This window comes from Cydia splendana, chromosome 2 (genome assembly GCF_910591565.1).
Source record: "Cydia splendana chromosome 2, ilCydSple1.2, whole genome shotgun sequence".
Taxonomy (NCBI): domain Eukaryota; kingdom Metazoa; phylum Arthropoda; class Insecta; order Lepidoptera; family Tortricidae; genus Cydia; species Cydia splendana.
In genome coordinates, this window is record NC_085961.1 from 16686696 (window position 1) to 16705732 (window position 19037).

At 35.4% G+C, this 19037-nt stretch overlaps 1 protein-coding gene across 1 annotated transcript in view; it reads left to right on the forward strand.

Moving 5' to 3' along the window:
- Positions 1 to 19037, forward strand: part of LOC134805292 (chromobox protein homolog 1-like) — a 206180-nt gene that overhangs the window by 77080 nt on the left and 110063 nt on the right. The gene's annotated exons all lie outside the window — the stretch shown is intronic.

The window sequence follows — 19037 nt, forward strand, 5'->3', positions numbered from 1 at the left end:
CGAACACGTCTTTAAAAAATCTCTTTATTAAACCGTGACTACACCTTTACAAACTCCACACTGTCCAACGGTTAAGGTACAACTAAAATTAGTTTGGGCCAATCAGTTCCTGGTGTACTATCTTGTAAGACAAACGACATTCCACCGAAATGTTCTTCATTTATACAACACGCATCCCTCATAAGCTCTTAACGTATTCACTGCCAGCGACCCGCTAGACGGGTTTCCTGTTCGTAGTCACTTTTCGCTATGTACGGGTTTTTCCATGTGGTCGGCTACGATCGTAGCGCGTAGGTGGCCACTGACGAGCCTTCCAGCAGTCCAAATAGCGTGGCTGCAATCCAAAATCGGTCCGTGAATGTCAAAAACCTACAACGTTTAATATTAGGATGCCGTCCATTTGGATCAATCCATTGTAACGGCATCCTTTTGGAAGGCTCGTCAGTGGCCTGCTTAAGGTGCAGTAGGTTCAGAGAACGGAGTTTAAAAAAAAGTCCTAGCGCTTTTTTGGTTCACAATACGGCTGCCATAAATTTAATAAGCAATCTTGTGGCCTTTCTCGAGAGATTATATCGATTTCGAATCCTGAGTTTGGAATTTTCGCTCGATACAAAAAAAAATACGAACATAGGTCTAAAACTCACATAACACAAATGCTAAAAATATGAAAATTGCGTATAAAATTCGGCAATATCATGTTTGTGGGTTTCCTCAAACATGATATTACGTTCGTATCGAATCCTTTTTATATTTACACGTACAAAAAATTAAATTAAAAACAAAATATGATATCCGCGCTCTCGGCTTCTGGGCCTCAAAACTATAAATGAAAAAAATAAAATGAAATGAAAAACTTTTTACATAAACAAAACAGAATTCAAAACGGATAACATAAAAATGACCTATCCTATTTAAGTATGCGTTACCAACTTTTATTCAAATTTATCGGACAGTAAATTCAAGGATATTTTGCTCCGGAAAAACGTAAAAACGGCTCTCCGGAGAAATGCTTTATTATTTTATTATAGTAGAACTGGTATTGAGCGTGTCGAAGCGAAACCTAAAGATTAAATGAAAAAAGCAATACGTAATAATATATTATTAAGGCTGTAGAAACCGATTACCTACTTGCTACGGTAACACCACAGAGTAGATAATAGTACCTAATACCTACCTATGGAGTTCTCACTGTCACGTCATGAATCGTGTTGTCTCTCCCTAGGCAGCCCTATAAATATATAGGACTGACTTTATTTTCTCGATAACAATCCCGGTAGTTCGAAACACAGTTATAAAATTACGAAAGATCTCTCCGACCCTTGTTCATCGATTCGTAGATTGCTTCCCACTGACCTGAGGGCCTACCGCGAACCGACGACGTGACGTGTTGCCTCCCTGTCACACGAATTTACAAGTGCGACAGAGAGGCAACACGTCGAATGTAGTTCGCGGTAGGCCCTCTGAATCTCGGGGGTTGTTATTTAAGAACGGCCGATGGTTTTGTCCGTCACGCCGTTACTATGTCACAACGGCCCATCTAAACTTATATGGCGCATTTACATATATCACTAGTCACACTGTTACGTAATATTTAATTAAAATATTACAGTCATCCTTATGCAGCGGTTTAGTAACATCGAGTTCGCTAACAACCACAAACTACATTCTAGTACCATAATTTGACGTACGTGATCGTTTTTCGCCAGCAAAATGTAAAATATTAAAGTTAGATTTTAGCGCTATGTTTATTGCACCTAGCCATGTTTCGGGCGGATTCGTAATTTTGGCTAAAATTTTTATAAATTAAAGTTGATTTAAGTTATAGCTTTTTATTTAAATAGATGTTTTATTTCATTGCATTATCTCTAAGTGGCTCATTATACGAACTTTCAGTATTGCCTACGTATATTATGTATTGTTTTTATATACCTACATTATTACAAATACTAGGGGCATCTACTTTAAAATACCTACCTCAAAATATACATCATTAAAATTAATCTTCAGGGAAAAACAAATTTATAATAAATGTAACTAAATGTCTAATTACGTTTAAAATTTATTACGATAAGTCATATATTTAGTTATATTAACATATTTTCAGGAACGCGTTAATACTTTTAATATACTCGTATTTTTAATTATGATTTCAAAAGAAAAGAAGATGTAGACGCAATAAAGATTCTTATTATTCTAGCCATTTGTTATATAAGCTACCTTAAGGGGCAATAAATAGTGTGCGCTAGACGCATTTATTTGGATCGGTAGCAAGATATGACTGTATAGGGGCATCATTTACATTAGATTGTGGCAAGCAATTATAAGAAACTAGCGACCCGCCCCGGCTTCGCACGGGTTAACAAACGGGCGAACATATAAACAAACACACAGACAGACGCGGCACGGGACTTTGTTTTATAAGGTGTAGTAAAGACGCGGCGGGAGCCTTTATTTTATAAGGTGTAGTAATTTGACAATGACAATAAAACTTTGATTTCGTATAGTTTTCTTTATCTATTTCATTGTATTTGAGAAAAGCACTATACATACATCGGCGTGAAAAGGGGTTGTCGGCCTCATAACTATCCGTCTATATGCATTCGGCCGGCAACCCCTTACTTCCCAGCCTCTGTAGTAATGTACTATTATTAAAAGTGTTGGTTCCTTCATTATCTATTTGCAAGCCTCTTTCATTTATTCATATCGCAACTGTAAATATCCGCTATCTGACTCTGACTCTAGGCATTCTGAGAATTATTAATATTACATGAAATATTTTTTTTATATAAACTAGTTTTTACTACTATAAATGGGTATTTGAACAATTAGTCAAAACTATTTTTTACTAAGGCAATTTGCGAAAATTAGTTTTGACTAAAAAAACCAGTGAGACAACGTTATCACTGAAGCGATACGGAAATCGAGTTTTAACTAGGGAAAACGCGTTTTCACTAAAAACGGTTTTAAATACGGTAACGGTACGGTAACATAATTATTTTTCAAATTAGTGCGAAAATAATTATAAATAAAGTAGGGGTACTTTTTTACCAAATAATATGAACGAATAAATAAATAAATATCAGGGGACATCTTACACAGATCAACCTAGCCCCAAAGCTTGTACTAACGCAGCAAAATTACCTTTTACTGCGTTACTCGACAGTGTAAACGTTTTATATGAAGGGCTCCTATATAAATCGTCTTTTAGCACTGACCCTCGGAATAAATTGAATGTTAACAGATCTATTTGTTGCAGAGGCTTGAGTTATTAGGAGATAAATACCCAGGTTCTTTTTATAAATATACCAATAAATGAATTAAATTTACGATTATTTTGAAATTTACTTTTGCCATTTCTGTCTTAATTGTCTGAAATAATATGTTGATAACGTTATTATTAGCAGATAGGCAGCAACTAAATCTTTTTAGAAGAAATGTAGGTAAAGTCTAACCGCGTTATTCATAAACGCGGTACAAGCCACTATATGTCTTAATCTGTCATTTTGACTAATGTATTTTTAAGGAAGGGATAAAACATTAATTAACTAATTGAGGCTCGTAAAGTTTAATGAGTTAGAGGGCAAGGAAATAAACGTACTTACCTCTTAAATAGTTTGACCACAGTAAAAAATGACGTTGTATAGCTGTAAAGAGCCATACTAACACAGCTAATTAAGTACTATAACCTAAGCTCTCTGAAACATGTCGCGCGAGTGTAAGCGCGAGATAATTAGCTTGACGTTATATATGTTTGTTTTGTGGTTACTGGATTGTCAAACCTCAACTATTGACAACCACAGTTACCAAACTACGTAACATTACGCTGTACTCATGGATACGTATAGTATATATATTATGTACTTACAGGCACTATGTGTCTTAGAGGGACATGCATGTTTGAGAAAAGCAAATATTTGCTTCAGCGTGAAAAGGGCTTGCCAGCCTCATATTCCTAAATATTTGGCTACGCTCAGCCGTCTATACCTATTCGGCCGGGAAGCCCTACTTTCTCGGCCTGTGCAGTAATGTATAGGTACTATTGCTCTTAGTACTTACGAGTATAAACTTATTACACGTTAATTATTCACGTAGCTATAAATGCATAAATCAGAAGCATAACATGCTTCTGATTTATGCATTTTCGAGAGCAGTCAATTTCAGGTACGTCGTATTTTAGTAAATTAATGGTTTACATTTGACTACATAATTATATGATCGTGTGTGCTCGCAAGTTTCAAAGGTTTTGAAACTTGATACCCGAACTTTGGTATACTGGCTCTACGATATCTCTGCATATTTTATGTTACAAATAGATACGTCAATATTTGCTTAATACCGGCTATATTTATGTTACCGACTCATTATTAATTAATCACTTATTTCTAAAAATGTAAAATATTTTTTTAAATAATTTCTGGTGAGTTATACAATATATTCTTTGGGATTTTAATAAAATATTAATCATTGATTGCGTCGGTACCTACCAAAATTTCCAACAATAAGTTGCATCCCCTGAACTTTGACTCCGCTTCCATACTCCAATTTATAATAACCACGCAGATCCGTCAAAGTCAAAAGCTAATGTGGATACGTTGTCAGCTACACAAACACGTTGTTAACAAACTCATTCGAGTGACTAATGGTTAATCTAATAACTATGCCGAGTAAGCAGTTTTTACTACGTGTTTTCGTAAGTTTGTTTTCCAGTTTACCATTAAACCTAAATCAAACTAAACGAAAGCACACGACAAATTTAATGATTTTAATATTTTCTTTACATTAGGCTAATGTCAGACCATGTTACTCAATGTTTAATACCACACTAAATAAACTGTAATATATCGAGTTATTCCTGGGTCAAAAAGTTTAGAAAAACGGGCGTCGGTGAACAATATATACCTAAGTTATCGATTTGGGTACATTTTACTAAGGATTTATTTTAAAAAGTTGAAGGTTTCAACATACCTACTTTTATGGATTTGGCAAGAAAATTAATTGCGTGACTTGCGTGCCTGTGTTTATTCATGATGTCCACAGGAGAAACGAATATTTATCCAAAATCAAAAAAATCAAAATCAAAATATACTTTATTCATGTAGGCCTAGCAACAAGCTCTTATGAATCGTAATTAATCTTAATCTAATTATCAGAGCAATTTATTGATGTTAATATTATTCCATAATAAAATTGGATTATTATACATATCAAATTTAACACTAAAAATTTCACAAAAGGATCGTCAAACATTAAAAAGATTGTATAAAAAAATACTAGTCTAGAATTTCTAGAATAAAATCTAAATGTCAAAAAAAAAGCATAAGTAACAAAAGAAGTAGATAGTATTACATCGGAATATCCATTTCCTCATCATTAATCAAATATACCTAATAAATAAATAATCATTTCGAATAACAATTAATCCCACGTTGTAATATCATTCATGTAGTCTTGTGTGGTATAATAAGCTTTAGAAATAAGTTTACGCTTTACATAATTCTTAAATTTATTAATAGATAATTCAGTAATATGGTTTGGAAGTTTATTATAAAATCTTACACAATTACCCATGAACGATTTTTTAATTTTATGGAGCCGAGTGAAGGGCACTGCGAGCTTATGTTTATTTCTAGTATTAATATTATGAATTTCACAATTTTTCCTAAAATTTACAATATTTTTATGTACATACAGAATATTCTCATAAATGTATTGACAGTGCACTGTCATTATGTCAATTTCCTTAAATTTATCTCTAAGTGAGTCTCTATGGTTCATTTTGTATATTGCTCGAATAGCCCTCTTCTGCAGAACAAAAATGGTATTTATCTCTGAAGCACCGCCCCACAGTAAAATACCATATGCCATAATGCTATGGAAGTAACTAAAATATACTAATCGAGCTGTTTTCACGTCAGTTAACTGACGGATTTTGCTCACTGCAAAAGCTGCAGAGCTCAGTCTATTCGAAAGAGTAGCAATATGGGGACCCCACTGGAGTTTAGAATCTAAAGTTATACCAAGAAAAACTGTACTATCAACTAATTCCAATTCCTCATCCTTCACAATGACACTTGTTTGCACATGCCTTACGTTACTACTAGTGACAAACTTAATACATTTAGTCTTTTTCTCATTTAACAATAAATTATTAACATTGAACCAATTTACTACTTTTGAAATGGCATTGTTTACATCATTGTAAGCTTGTTGCTGTCGTTTGACTTTGAAAATAAGTGAGGTGTCGTCTGCAAACAATACTACATCATGGTGGGTCTTAACAAGGAATGGCAAGTCATTTATGTAGATAAGGAACAGGAAAGGCCCCAATATTGACCCCTGTGGTACACCCATAGAGACCAATGACCCAGGTGATCGCTGTCCATTCACATCGACCCTTTGTATTCTACCATTTAAGTAGGACTTAAGTAAATTCAGTGCCGATCCTCTAACTCCGTAATAATGAAGTTTCCTGATTAATGTTTCATGACAAACACAGTCGAAGGCCTTAGATAAATCACAGAAGACACCTAAAGCATCTCGTGACTCCTCCCAGGCATCGAAAATATGCTTAATTAGCTCAACACCGGCATCGGTTGTTGAGCGACCCCGTGTAAAACCAAACTGCTTATTATGCATCAAATTATTAACGTTAAAATGTCGTACTAATTGAGAAAGAACTAATTTTTCAAAAATCTTGCTAAATGTTGGTAGCACAGATATCGGTCTAAAGTTAGTGGGGTCAGAGCTGCTACCAGATTTAAATAAAGGAATTACTTTACTATGTTTCATTAGATCAGGAAACTCGCCGCAATCAACACTGTTGTTAAATATAACTACCAAGTCAGGCGCTACAATTTCTACTAAGGATTTGACAGCATGGACAGAGACTCCCCAGAGGTCATTAGTTTTTTTGACATTAATTGATTTAAACGCCTTTATTACATCTGAGGTACAAACATGTTCAAAATGAAGGTCTCCACAACACTCTGGAGCGTTATGTTTTAATAATGTAACAGCAGATGAGGGTGATGAATTTAAATCCTTAGTTGTGGATACTGGTACCTCGGTGAAAAATTTTTCAAATTCTGTAGCTACTTCTAAATTGGAATCTATAATTTTGTTATCAATGTTTAGTTTAAGCTCTTTAATTGTGTGTTTAGAGCGACCAGTCTCCACATTTATAACTTTCCAGGTTGCTTTAACAATGTCGGAACTACTTTTTATTTTCTGACTTAGATAATTTCGCTTAGCTATATGACAATCTACTTTAAACTTCTTCGAATACTCCTTCACATGTTCTTTAAATTCATCACTCTGATTAAACCGCCGTTCCTCATATAAGGCATACAGTTCACGTCTTCTTTGATGTAAGTCCGCAGTAGCCCACTCACTAAAAACTGATGCACCACTAACTACGACCGATTTTGAGGTGAATATCGCATTATAATGATCCATAAAAGTGTGAAAGAATGAATTATACATACTATTAGGACTCATATCGGAAGACAAAAAGGGTAGCGCCTGAACTAAACTTAGCTTCATTCTTTCCACGCGGTCCGAGGTTACTGGTACAAAAGTTATTTGTTTTCTCATGGTATTTTTCCTTAATGCCTCAAATACCATTAATTGACCTAAGTGGTCTGATTCTAAATTGCTGATAACTTTTTTAGCAATAGGAAAAATATCTGTGAAAATATTATCTATACAGGTTGCACTAGTAGCAGTCACTCTAGTGGGCTCCATAAACATGTGGTTGAGATTACAAGATTTAAAAAGATTCAATAATCTACAAGACATTGTTGAATTTTCCATAATATTTACATTAAAGTCGCCGCATATAAGCAATTTCTTACTAGAAGATGATATTTTAAGTAGGGCAGATTCCATTATGTTTTCAAATAATTCAAAATTACTTAATGGCGGCCTATACACACAGACAACAATAAATTGCTCTAATTCTACTGCACTTAGTTCTATAGTCCGTTCAACAGACATGGATACAATGTCCTTACGTTCCTTAAATTTTAACTGACTATTTAATATAATTAAAAGATATTTTCAAAGCTACTGTGAGGCAGACAATTGCTGATTGTACTAAGTCCCTTTAGGTAAAAGCTTAAAAATGAGCTCATATTGCTTCCAATTTCATCAGAATACATAATAACATTAGGTTTAGGTGTGCTTTGTTGTGTAGTGTGGAAGGAGCTATTATCATTTACATGCTGTTGTGGTAAACCGTCACACAGGCTTAGGTCGAGTAAACTGGTCGACGAATGTTCAGTCACTTGCTTACAAGTACATGACTGGGCATTGGTCAGTGACTCAAACCGTTCTGAATTAAGCTTAATCTGGGATATTAAATCATCCATGGCCAAAGAATATTCATTAATCACCTTTTTAGAACTCTCATTTATTTTTTCTAAGGATTCTATGGAATCCTCCAAACTCTGAATTTTTAATTTTAAAGTCTGTGTGTCGGTTTCATATTGCAATTGACTATTTTCTAACTGGGCAGAATATAAATCTAACTTATCCACTAAATTAACATTAATTTTACAAAATCTCAATTTTTTAAAAAACAATTTATTTATTTTTGACAAGTTTTGGTTTTTTTTTTATTAGTCTATTTAATTTAATATATTTCTTTAGTTTGTTCCCGCTGCAATTTACTAACCTTGATGTGGTAGTATCATAGGCTAAATCTGTAGGGGCCACAAGGTTTTCAATTGGTGCGGCAACCAACTGAGAGTCGGGCCGGACCAGTTCTTCGAACAAGCTCTGAGAGTGTGCCACTGCTGCATTGTGTTGGGCCTCCTGTAGCTCATAGATTTGTTCGTGGGCGTCGTGCAGTGCTCTCTCCAATGAGTTGATGTCCTTCAGGGCCTGCTCATACGCAGCACTACACTCAGTGAACCTGTCAACCGTGTCCTGAAGCCGGGCCCGCTCTGAATTTACATTATTGTAGTCAGCTTCTAATGAGCAAAGTTCCTTTTTAAGCTTATCATTGCTATTAAGTACTAATAATAGTTCCTTCTCACTGTCTTCCCTTTCACTGAGCAATTGAGCACAAGATTCCTTGGATATTTTCAACTCCAGCAAGGTAAGTTGGAGTTTATCAGTCTCCTGCTGGCGAGCCGCTGCGGCTGCTCTGCGGGTAAGCATTGTAGACAGTTTTGCAATTGAAATTAAACCCAAAAATAAACAAGGAATCGCTCACTCAAGCTAAGTGATATTTAGGTACGTACTTACGTGAAATAGTGACGATTGACTGTATCTACACTGCGTTCTAACCCTGTACAATGATCATCGCTTTATTATAAACACACTTAGTAAATATTAGTGATAAAAAAAAACCCAGAAAGGAATCCAAGGCGAAAGCAGGTTTCAAATTTATAACCTGTAACGGCTACAAATCTGAGATATTACAAGACACTAGTAAACGTCACTAAAGCACTTCACTTATTATGTATACATAAAACTTAATGTTAAAACTATTTGATTCACACTTTTAATGCTTAATATTACATGAAATATCATTAAAATTAAAATAATTACAAGGGACCTAGCAAAATCAGCTGCTTATCGTTTGACAGCCGGGGTTGCCATCTTTGACAGCCGGGGTTGCCATCTTTGACAGCCGGGGTTGCCATTAACCTTAACTCAAACTAAAATAGTCACTTTCGCATTGAACGTTATATTTGTTAGAACGTGACAGGCATGGTGACAAATGATAAAGAGCCGACCATGTTAGCCCTACTGCACAGGCTAACTGCATAAAATGAAATACAATATGTTTTGGCCTTTATCGCCACGATGTGCCTGTTACACAATTTTATTAAACGATCTACAGTTTTTCGCGTAAGCCGATCAATTTCGACACCACTACTCGCTCTGTGTTTTTATAAAATTTGCATTTAAATCGATTCCCCAGTTCCAGTTACTGTAAAGTCAGAGAAGAAACATGCAGATTGGCATGGGTTGATGAATTAAATGTTTCCCTTATTTATTTTTTTAAATAAATATGACGGAAAAGAGGACAAATTAAAAATAACCTATTTATTACTGACTGATTTCAATTTGATACTTTTTGCCTATTCGTTGTTGAAATAAAACAAAATTTTTAAAGCAATTTACTTACGTTAAATATTTTGTAGATTTTACGCTACAACAGCTACTGCGAGGTTGGTTCACAGTTTTCTACGTGGACAAAATTTGTACTTGTAATGCTTCTAAGCAAATTAATGTTTGAGCTAGCGAGTCCAGTACCTCTTCGAGAAAGACTCCGAAGAAAGCACTCATTTTCATATTTCCTTTAAAGTAATTGGTCCTATAATTATACTTGTCATGTTTAGTATGAAACCTCTGTAAAACTAAAAGTTATGATAACCCATTATGGAATGGCGCTGATATTGGCCACCGAGTCTTCAAAAACAACAACAAATTGTATATTCACACAGTCACAGTAAGGAACTGTTTAACTAAAAACCCAATAATAGTGTTACGAAAGACACAATTCAAATGAAGATATTAAATAAGAACAAGATATTTTTTTTCGTAATTTACACATGATCTCCGTGCTTACATTTTTTAGCAATATTTATATATGCAATATCATATAACTACATAATACTCGTACATACTAGTACTAATATTATAAATAATAATAATAATTTAGCCTACATACGTCCCACTGCTGGGCACAGGCCTCCTTTCATGCGCGAGAGGCCTTGGGCTATAGTCCCCATGCTAGCCCAATGCGGATTGGGGACTTCACATACACCATTGAATTTCTTCGCAGATGTATGCAGATTTCCTCACGATACCTAATATTATACCGCTAGAAATTATGTATGCCATATACACCGTGTTTTTTTTGATTTCCGTTAATTTCAAGGGTGCATTCCTCAGCTTAAATCAAGTAACTTTCTCAAAGACACCGATGTTCTAATTAAGTCCATTTCGGAGATAATCCATAATTTATTTTTTTCCTATAAGGCCTCTACAAGCGTGTACACTTGCCTTAGGGCCGGCTTACATATTGATTAGTGTTTAGAATGAGTTCATACATTTGCTACTAAACTTAAGTACAATCTCGGTCGATTGATGTACGAAATGACATTGATATGTCACAGATTTCAATTGTTTGGTTGAGTTAAATGTAATGCCCGTGTTACAACAACGCTATATGCTACATTTAATTACTTTTTAAACAAAAAAAAACAAAAAAGAAAACAAAAAAAATTTTTTTTTTGAAAATTAACTATGCCATTTAGTTCTTATAAACGTACTTAACTATACCCCGAAGTTAACGGAATTCAATAAAAACACGGTGTATAACTTATATTGGGTAATTGTTAATTGCATGTATTTTATATCTACCCTTAATTATACCTATTATATATAATTGTTCCTCTTTTTGGTAAATATATTTTTGATTATATTACTTTAGTGATATATCCTTCAAAATTAGGTATACAATATTTTGGCGATTCGTCTTTTCCTTTGCCTCCTATATGATAATATAACCGGACAAGTGCGAGTCGGACTCGCCCACCGAGGGTTCCGTACTTTTTAGTATTTGTTGTTATAGCGGCAACAGAAATACATGATCTGTGAAAATTTCAACTGTCTAGCTATCACGGTTCGTGAGATACAGCCTGGTGACAGACAGATGGACGGACGGACGGACGGATGGACGGACGGACGGACGGACAGCGGAGTCTCAGTAATAGGGTCCCGTTTTACTCTTTGGGTACGGAACCCTAAAAATATCTAAAATTACCTTAGCATATACCTGTACCTGTCCATTGGTTGGAAAGATTTGATTAACGAGGCTTGGGCAGACTTGATACCGCCGGAATCCAGCTTAATTACAAAGCGTTAAGTTCCTCATTTGTTATCACTTTTTTGGGAATAAAATACTCTTTTACTTGAGGCGAGGTCGTTAAAAGATAGGTAATGAATGATAAAAGAGAAGGGTTGATGTCTTTTGACTTTGAGTATATTTTATTGCTACTTACCTACCTTACTTTACCTTTGCTTACCTTACCTTTGCTTACTTTTGTTTAACGTAGGTACAGGCCGCAGCAGCTGAAGTCCAGGTGTTACTAAATGTTCACCACATCCCCCGCTGATACCTAATTTTGTTGATGACAATTCGCTGTGCGAACGGCTAGAGTTAGACCAAGAAATGTCTGCAACGATTTTGATAGCACACACAGTGCAAGTATCATTTATACGTCATAATTTCATAGAAGTTAGACGTTTAAAATAACACTTGCACTGCCTAAGCTATCAAAATCATTGCAGACTTTTCTTGGTCTAACTCTACTTACGACGACTTACAAAAACTTTAGACGCTTTTTTCGTTCAAAGGGTTAAATTCAAGATGTCATATATATTGCGACCGTGTTACTGTTGCAGCCTTGTCCATGAATCCCCTTGATAAGTTGAGTCACTGACTGAACATTCTAATCGCGATAGCAAGGTAGGAACTGCAAACTTCACGCTGTAACAGCAACGCTGCTGCAATCTTTATCCAAATGTCAACTAAATTGTGCCCCGAATAAACAATAAACGTTCTACCTCATTATAAAAAAGGGTAAGCTATATTAATGTCGAACCCCTCCAATTCTTTAAACTTATGGTAATTCTTTAATAAATGGGGGCCAATGAGATGACAGTACTTTAAAGGGCCAATCTACCCTATATAGAAGTGCACCATGACAATGTCTTAAGGTTGACTGGTAGATAATTCTTCAAGACATTAAGTCCATTTACTCTATGATTTTATTTTGGGAAATAAAGGTTAAATAAATACCTACCCATAAATATCATATTTATTTAATATTAAAGTCTAATACAAAAAACTAAATTAACTTCCTAAGACGGAAAGACACAGCATCATCCAAGCCAATTTTAAGAGCTAGGGTAGTTAATTAAACTTGGGACAGATTTCCTCGTGAAAAATTATCCTTCTCAGCCGGACTACTCTTAATCGTGAGATGAGGGTAATTAAACTAGTATAGTCTGAAGTACCTAGTTATACATTATTTCTAAAAGGCCAGCTGGCAAGGTAGGCTGAAAGCTAAACTACATTATTGGGTCAAACAGATCACTGTGTTATGTCTTTCCTGTAGACATACACAAGAGTTAAGGGCTATAAAGGTTAATTTTCTTATTTAACCCTTATCCACGTGAAAAGGTCCTCCTTTTATTTAGAGAACTATGATAACATCATTGCTTACACGCCCACAAGCTGTTAACTATAGCCCACAGGAGAGAAAACTAGTGTGTTATCGCGAACAGCACGTTTTTCTCTCCTGTGGGCTATAGTTAACAGCTTGTGGGCGTGTAAGCAATGATGTTATCATAGTTCTCTAAATAAAAGGAGGACCTTTTCACGTGGATAAGGGTTAAATAAGAAAATTAACCTTTATAGCCCTTAACTCTTGTGTATGTCTACAGGAAAGACATAACACAGTGATCTGTTTGACCCTATTACGTTTGACTCAAGAAGTTTTTATCTTAATCATGAATATTTCTTATTTAATAACTTTAGTTTTAACAGCAAAAGTCAACAGTTGTATGAACTATTTTTCTCATTTATTATTTACTTTGTCTAAGTAAAGTCTTTGCGGATTAAGTTATATTAAGGTCAAGCGTATTTCCACCAGTTAGGGGTAAATGCTCTTTTTAAGCAGAGGTGCTTGGTTTCCACCCTCAACATGCTGTTGCTGCTGCCATGATCCGCGATCTATGTATTTCTAATATTTTAACATATTCAAATAAATTTTATGAATTGCGATATGTACTTATCTTCTTCAACTCTACTTCAACCAATAAAATTCTCAGGAAGGACCGGAGAATTTTAATAACAAAACATCCGTGAGGCAGACATTTTAAATTTATTAAAAACGGTTCACTCATGTGTTTTAAGTCGAAAATCGCCCTATGATGCTCCCTGGTTACGGGGTGAAACATGTTGAGCGATTTTACCAATCTTTCGTACATATTATTTGCAGTCCTTGTGTAATCTCTATTCACGAAAACTGAATAATTTTTTAGCATTTTCCCATTTCTTTCTACAAAGTAAAGTTACTTGAGATTAATTAAAGAAAATAAGTAAATTGTCTGTCTCAGCAAAATGTATCTTAGTATAACAATCATGTCCTGTTAAACATATCTGCATTTTAAAACTAAACTTACTATTATTTTGGTCATTAATTTGTACTGTTAATGGTTAAAGTAAGAACGGAGACCGTAAATCATTTTTATCGAACGATCTCCTCCTTAAAGAGTTTCAAATTAATTCCCATAGTCCTAAATCAATAACGGTAAACGCTTACCTTTAGGCGAACCCTATTAATGTTTTGTTATGGTAATTAAGTTCATTAAATATAGTCTCTAGTAATAAGTTGAGGATATTATCCAAACATTGTTCCAAACAGCCAGTGGCAACTTGATTCATTTTTAGAGGGCTTACGTACTTAACACATACATAGTAGATATATTTTAAAGCTATAGGTATTAAGAACCTTTTAGTTTATTTAATTACCTCAACAGTCTGAATGGGCTAGGGGGGGGGGGGGGGCAGTTGGTATGGCCGATGGCCCTGGGGACGCAGACGGAAGGGGCATACATATAGTTACACATTTTATTCTCTAGGGGTGGGCTGCTGGGCTCCCCCTCCCCGCTTGCACCCCCTTGGCGACGCACAGATACAATCATGTTTATTCACTATTGCTCTCTTATTTTTAGGTAAGTAGGTATTTATATGAAATTATAAGACCAATTCCAAGTTTACGATATTTATTTTATCGTAATTTGTAATTGATATGTGCACAATACATTTCGCTTGCACTTAGATTAACGTATGTATATGATATGCACATATATTTCAATAACAAATTAAGATATTGAATAGGGATGTATTTGTAGTATTGATTGATAAACTCAGTTAAACGGAAACTAGATTAGGAATAGGCATATATTATATTTATATAATGAATATGTATGAACGTGTGGTATTCGCAGTTGACGTGGTTCAGATATATTCATGTGCCTTTAGGGGCATATACGTCCAGAGTCACCCTTGCTCTTGATTTCCTTGCTACACTCAAAAATCTAAGTATGGAATTTTTTGCTCGCATGGGACTCAAAATGTGACGTTCCACGGCAAAAGGTACCTTATGGCGGCTGGCGCTCACGTCGCATAGCGCCGCAATAATATTGGAGCGGCGTTAATAATAGCGTAAGCGCCAACAGCCATAAGGTACCTTTACCCGTGGGACGTCACAAATAAGCATTCTAAGAAATCTTCTTCCTCGCGTTATCCCGGCATTTTGCCACGGCTCACGAGAGCCTGGGGTCCGCTTGACAACTAATCCCATGATTTGACATTCTAAGAAATATTGAACTCTCTTCTTCTCTGTCGTATCGCTCTTGACAGAGCGGTCGTGGTCACGTTGAGGCGTCCGCATTGGTAGTAGAGGCGGACACAGCTCTTCGCACGATCTCCCGCCATCTCTCCCTGTTGGCAGACTGTCTGGCACAGTCAGATACGCGGTTTCCCACTGCGGATTTTATTTGGTCAGTCCAGCGCATAGGTGATCTGCCGCGCGATCTGGTTCCCTCCACTCTTCCTTGTACGACCAGTCGCTCTATGGAGTCGTTACCTCGCCTAGAGACATGGCCAAAGTACTGCAGTATGCGCGACTGTAGGTACTACGGTCGATAAACGCTGTGTGATGCCGAGCTCCTGGAGTATGGACACGTTGGTGCGGAAATCCGTCCACGATATCCCAAGCATTTTCCTCCAGCACCACATCTCCAGGGCATCTATCTTCCCCTTTTCCAACTCGCGCACTGTCCACGTCTCTGCGGCGTAAAGAAAAATGGGAAATACGAGTGTTCGCACGAGCCTGACCTTAGTGGTTTTGGTAATATTGAACTATATTGATTTAAACTAACACGATTTTCACTCATACTTTTATAACTAACACGGGACTTAATCGCGTTAAACTTACGTTTATTTATGGCCTGACGTTTCGAACGTGACGTTACGTTCATGGTCACAGTCAGACACCACCTCCCTGCCTGCCTGCCTGCCTGTGGCCAGGAACGTAACGTCACGTTCGAAATGTCAGGCCAGAAATAAACGTAAGTTTAGCGCGATTAAGTCCCGTGTTCGTTATAAAGGTATGAAATATTGAACTTTTCTCTCTTGTTGAAATAATTAACAATTTTTGAATGGTTAAGGTAGACAGTTTTCTCTTTATTATTTATTTCATACTACGAGTTATTACTTTTCGGTGAAGGAAAACATCGTGAGGAAACCTGCATAGGTACATCTGCGAAAAAATTCTAAGGTGTATGTGAAGTCCCCAATCCGCATTGGGCTAGCGTGGGGACTATAGCCCAAGCCCTCTCGCGCATGAGACGAGTCCTGTGCCCAGAAGTGGGACGTATATAGACTGTTTTTTTTTTACTAAGAGTATAAAGTCGATCACAACTCGACAGTGACGTCTGTTAACCTTACGGGCACACCCTGTCTTCTTAATAGGTAAAAGATTCCCATGCCTTGTAAAAGATTCTTAAGCCACAAGAAAATCCTGAATGTGCTTATATAGGTAAGTATTTCCTTCTCATGCTCGTACAAGTACCATATCGCCAAACCTACTTGGCTCCGTCCCAACATTCGACCATTGGACTCCCAAACAGCTAGTTGTGATGAGTTCACCCCTCATTTTGTTTTTGTAGTCGTAAATTTTCATAGAAATTGAGGTAAGTTTACTTTTATTGGATAACCGTAAATCTAAAAATGTCTCTCGGGGAGCCATTTTCGGTATTACGTATAACTTCGTAATAATAAAGTGCTTACAAACTATTTTATGGGTAAAAGAAAGGCTTTCCTGTATGTTTTAAACATTTATTATTTCCTTTGCACATTTTACTTTATAATTTAAAGTATAAATCAATGTAATATAATCTGTCGTTTTGTCGTTTACTTAAATAATGTTATACAAGGTGTCCTTAGGTTTTCTACAAAGCCCTAAATCTCATCCCACGTATGGTTATTGTTGAGGAACGCTCTAATGTTTTTTTTTTTTAATTAGAACAAAAGAAAAAATCGTTTTTCTAACAAAACTGAATCCCAATAAACGCCAATAAATAGTAACATCCTGTTTCTTATTCATCCTGTCCATTTGCCAATGAATTTGACACTATTAATGACACACAATTGACATAACACATAATGAAAAACGACGCGATGTTTGTGTGGAGGCATCTGATAGGGTATTTGACTGTATTTAAAATAAATTATTTTACACAATGCATGAAATAAAGCACCAGAAGATGAATAGAGAAACGTATAGACAGCAGTTATTTTTAGACACAATTTCTATTTTAAACCCCGTATAAAACTATAAAGAGTAGGTAATTTGATTGTGACGTTACATACATGCATGAAACACTAGTTTCATACAAAATTCCATACTAGCAAAATCGTTTTAACAGTTCGAAAAAAGAAACTGATTATCTAGTAGTCAAATGCCCTATTACACATAGGAAGACACGTGCATGCATCTAAGCACTAGTAATACAGATTTTTGAAATTATAAGAAAACATTACGCATAGTAATCTTTTAACATTACCTAAGATAAATCAATCGTTAGAAAGGAGGTTTTAAGATTATTAATGAGGAATGAGGATATATGTATTACCTCAGCTGGGCTAGCACATGATTGGCGCAATAGATATCGCCCACGAGATATAGGTACTACCCGTCCCTCTTTAATATATAACTATAAAAAGACGGGTAGTCTATCTTACGGGCGAGATGCTGTCGCGCGCCTCCTGTGCTAGGCCTACAGCAATACTTACAGGCGGCACCAAAAAAAAATCATAATTTTTTAAATCTCTTTCGCTACTGTGTCGATATTTGTGATAATTTGATTATTTTGATGGTTCGAAATACCCTTATCGATATGTACGTTTCGGCTTTGTTCAAAGGCTAAGGTCACCCTGTATACCCCCTCTGTTTGGTTTAAAGTTATATTTATACGCGAAGATAATAAACGAGCGTATTAAATGAAGGCCGATTCAGATTAAACATTTGTTAAGGTTTCGATATTGCTAACTAGCTACCTAAATCTTAATTGACCTCCTTGAGGCCCATTCAAAGAGTATTTTTTTGTTATCAGACGGTTATGGATATGATCTGTTAGCTCGACAGTGACATTTCTGTTTGAAGGAATAAGTTTGATAACAAGGAATTACTAAGCTTAGAATAAATTTAAAAGTGGAAAAAAGACTTGAACTCACGGCCTCTGGATGAAAAGCCTCTGCCTCTGGTTCAAGTCTCACCCATGACAGTAATTTTTCCACTGTTAAATTTATTCTAAGCTTAATAGCATCGTTCGCAGACGTTTCTGCTTGTTAAAAATTAAAATAAGAAATTACTATTTGGATATGCCTGATCTTAACAGAAAAAAAAAACAATAAAGCAACTAGACATGCTTAATATATTTAAAATTAACCAATAAAATTTGTTTTTTTAAAGCTAACTCATTTGATACATTTCATACAAATAGAAATATGGTAACTGTTTGAATTGATTCAGCGTTGAAATTTTTTTTAACAAATATTTCTTTTACAAATTGGTCTGACGTATATTTTATGTCTCAGAAATTTCGTGAAATATGAGCCCGAAGGTAATTTTTTATTACAAATTTATTTCTAAATTTTATTATACTACACAGAGTACTCATTAGAAATTGAGACGCTTAAGGCACAGCGAAATTACACTTAACTATTATGTACAAATTATTATATAGACACTCTTGGTAACATTTAGACTATTTTTGCAAAATGTGATATGTACAAAAATATATACTTTATTTCATTTTACTAATTAGTTAGACATCATACTTTCATATTTATTACTATACGTTTACTTCATTAAAGTTTAAACAAGGCTTAATGCATTAATCAAAGGAATTAAATAATTACCTAACGAGCTGTTGAAGCTCAA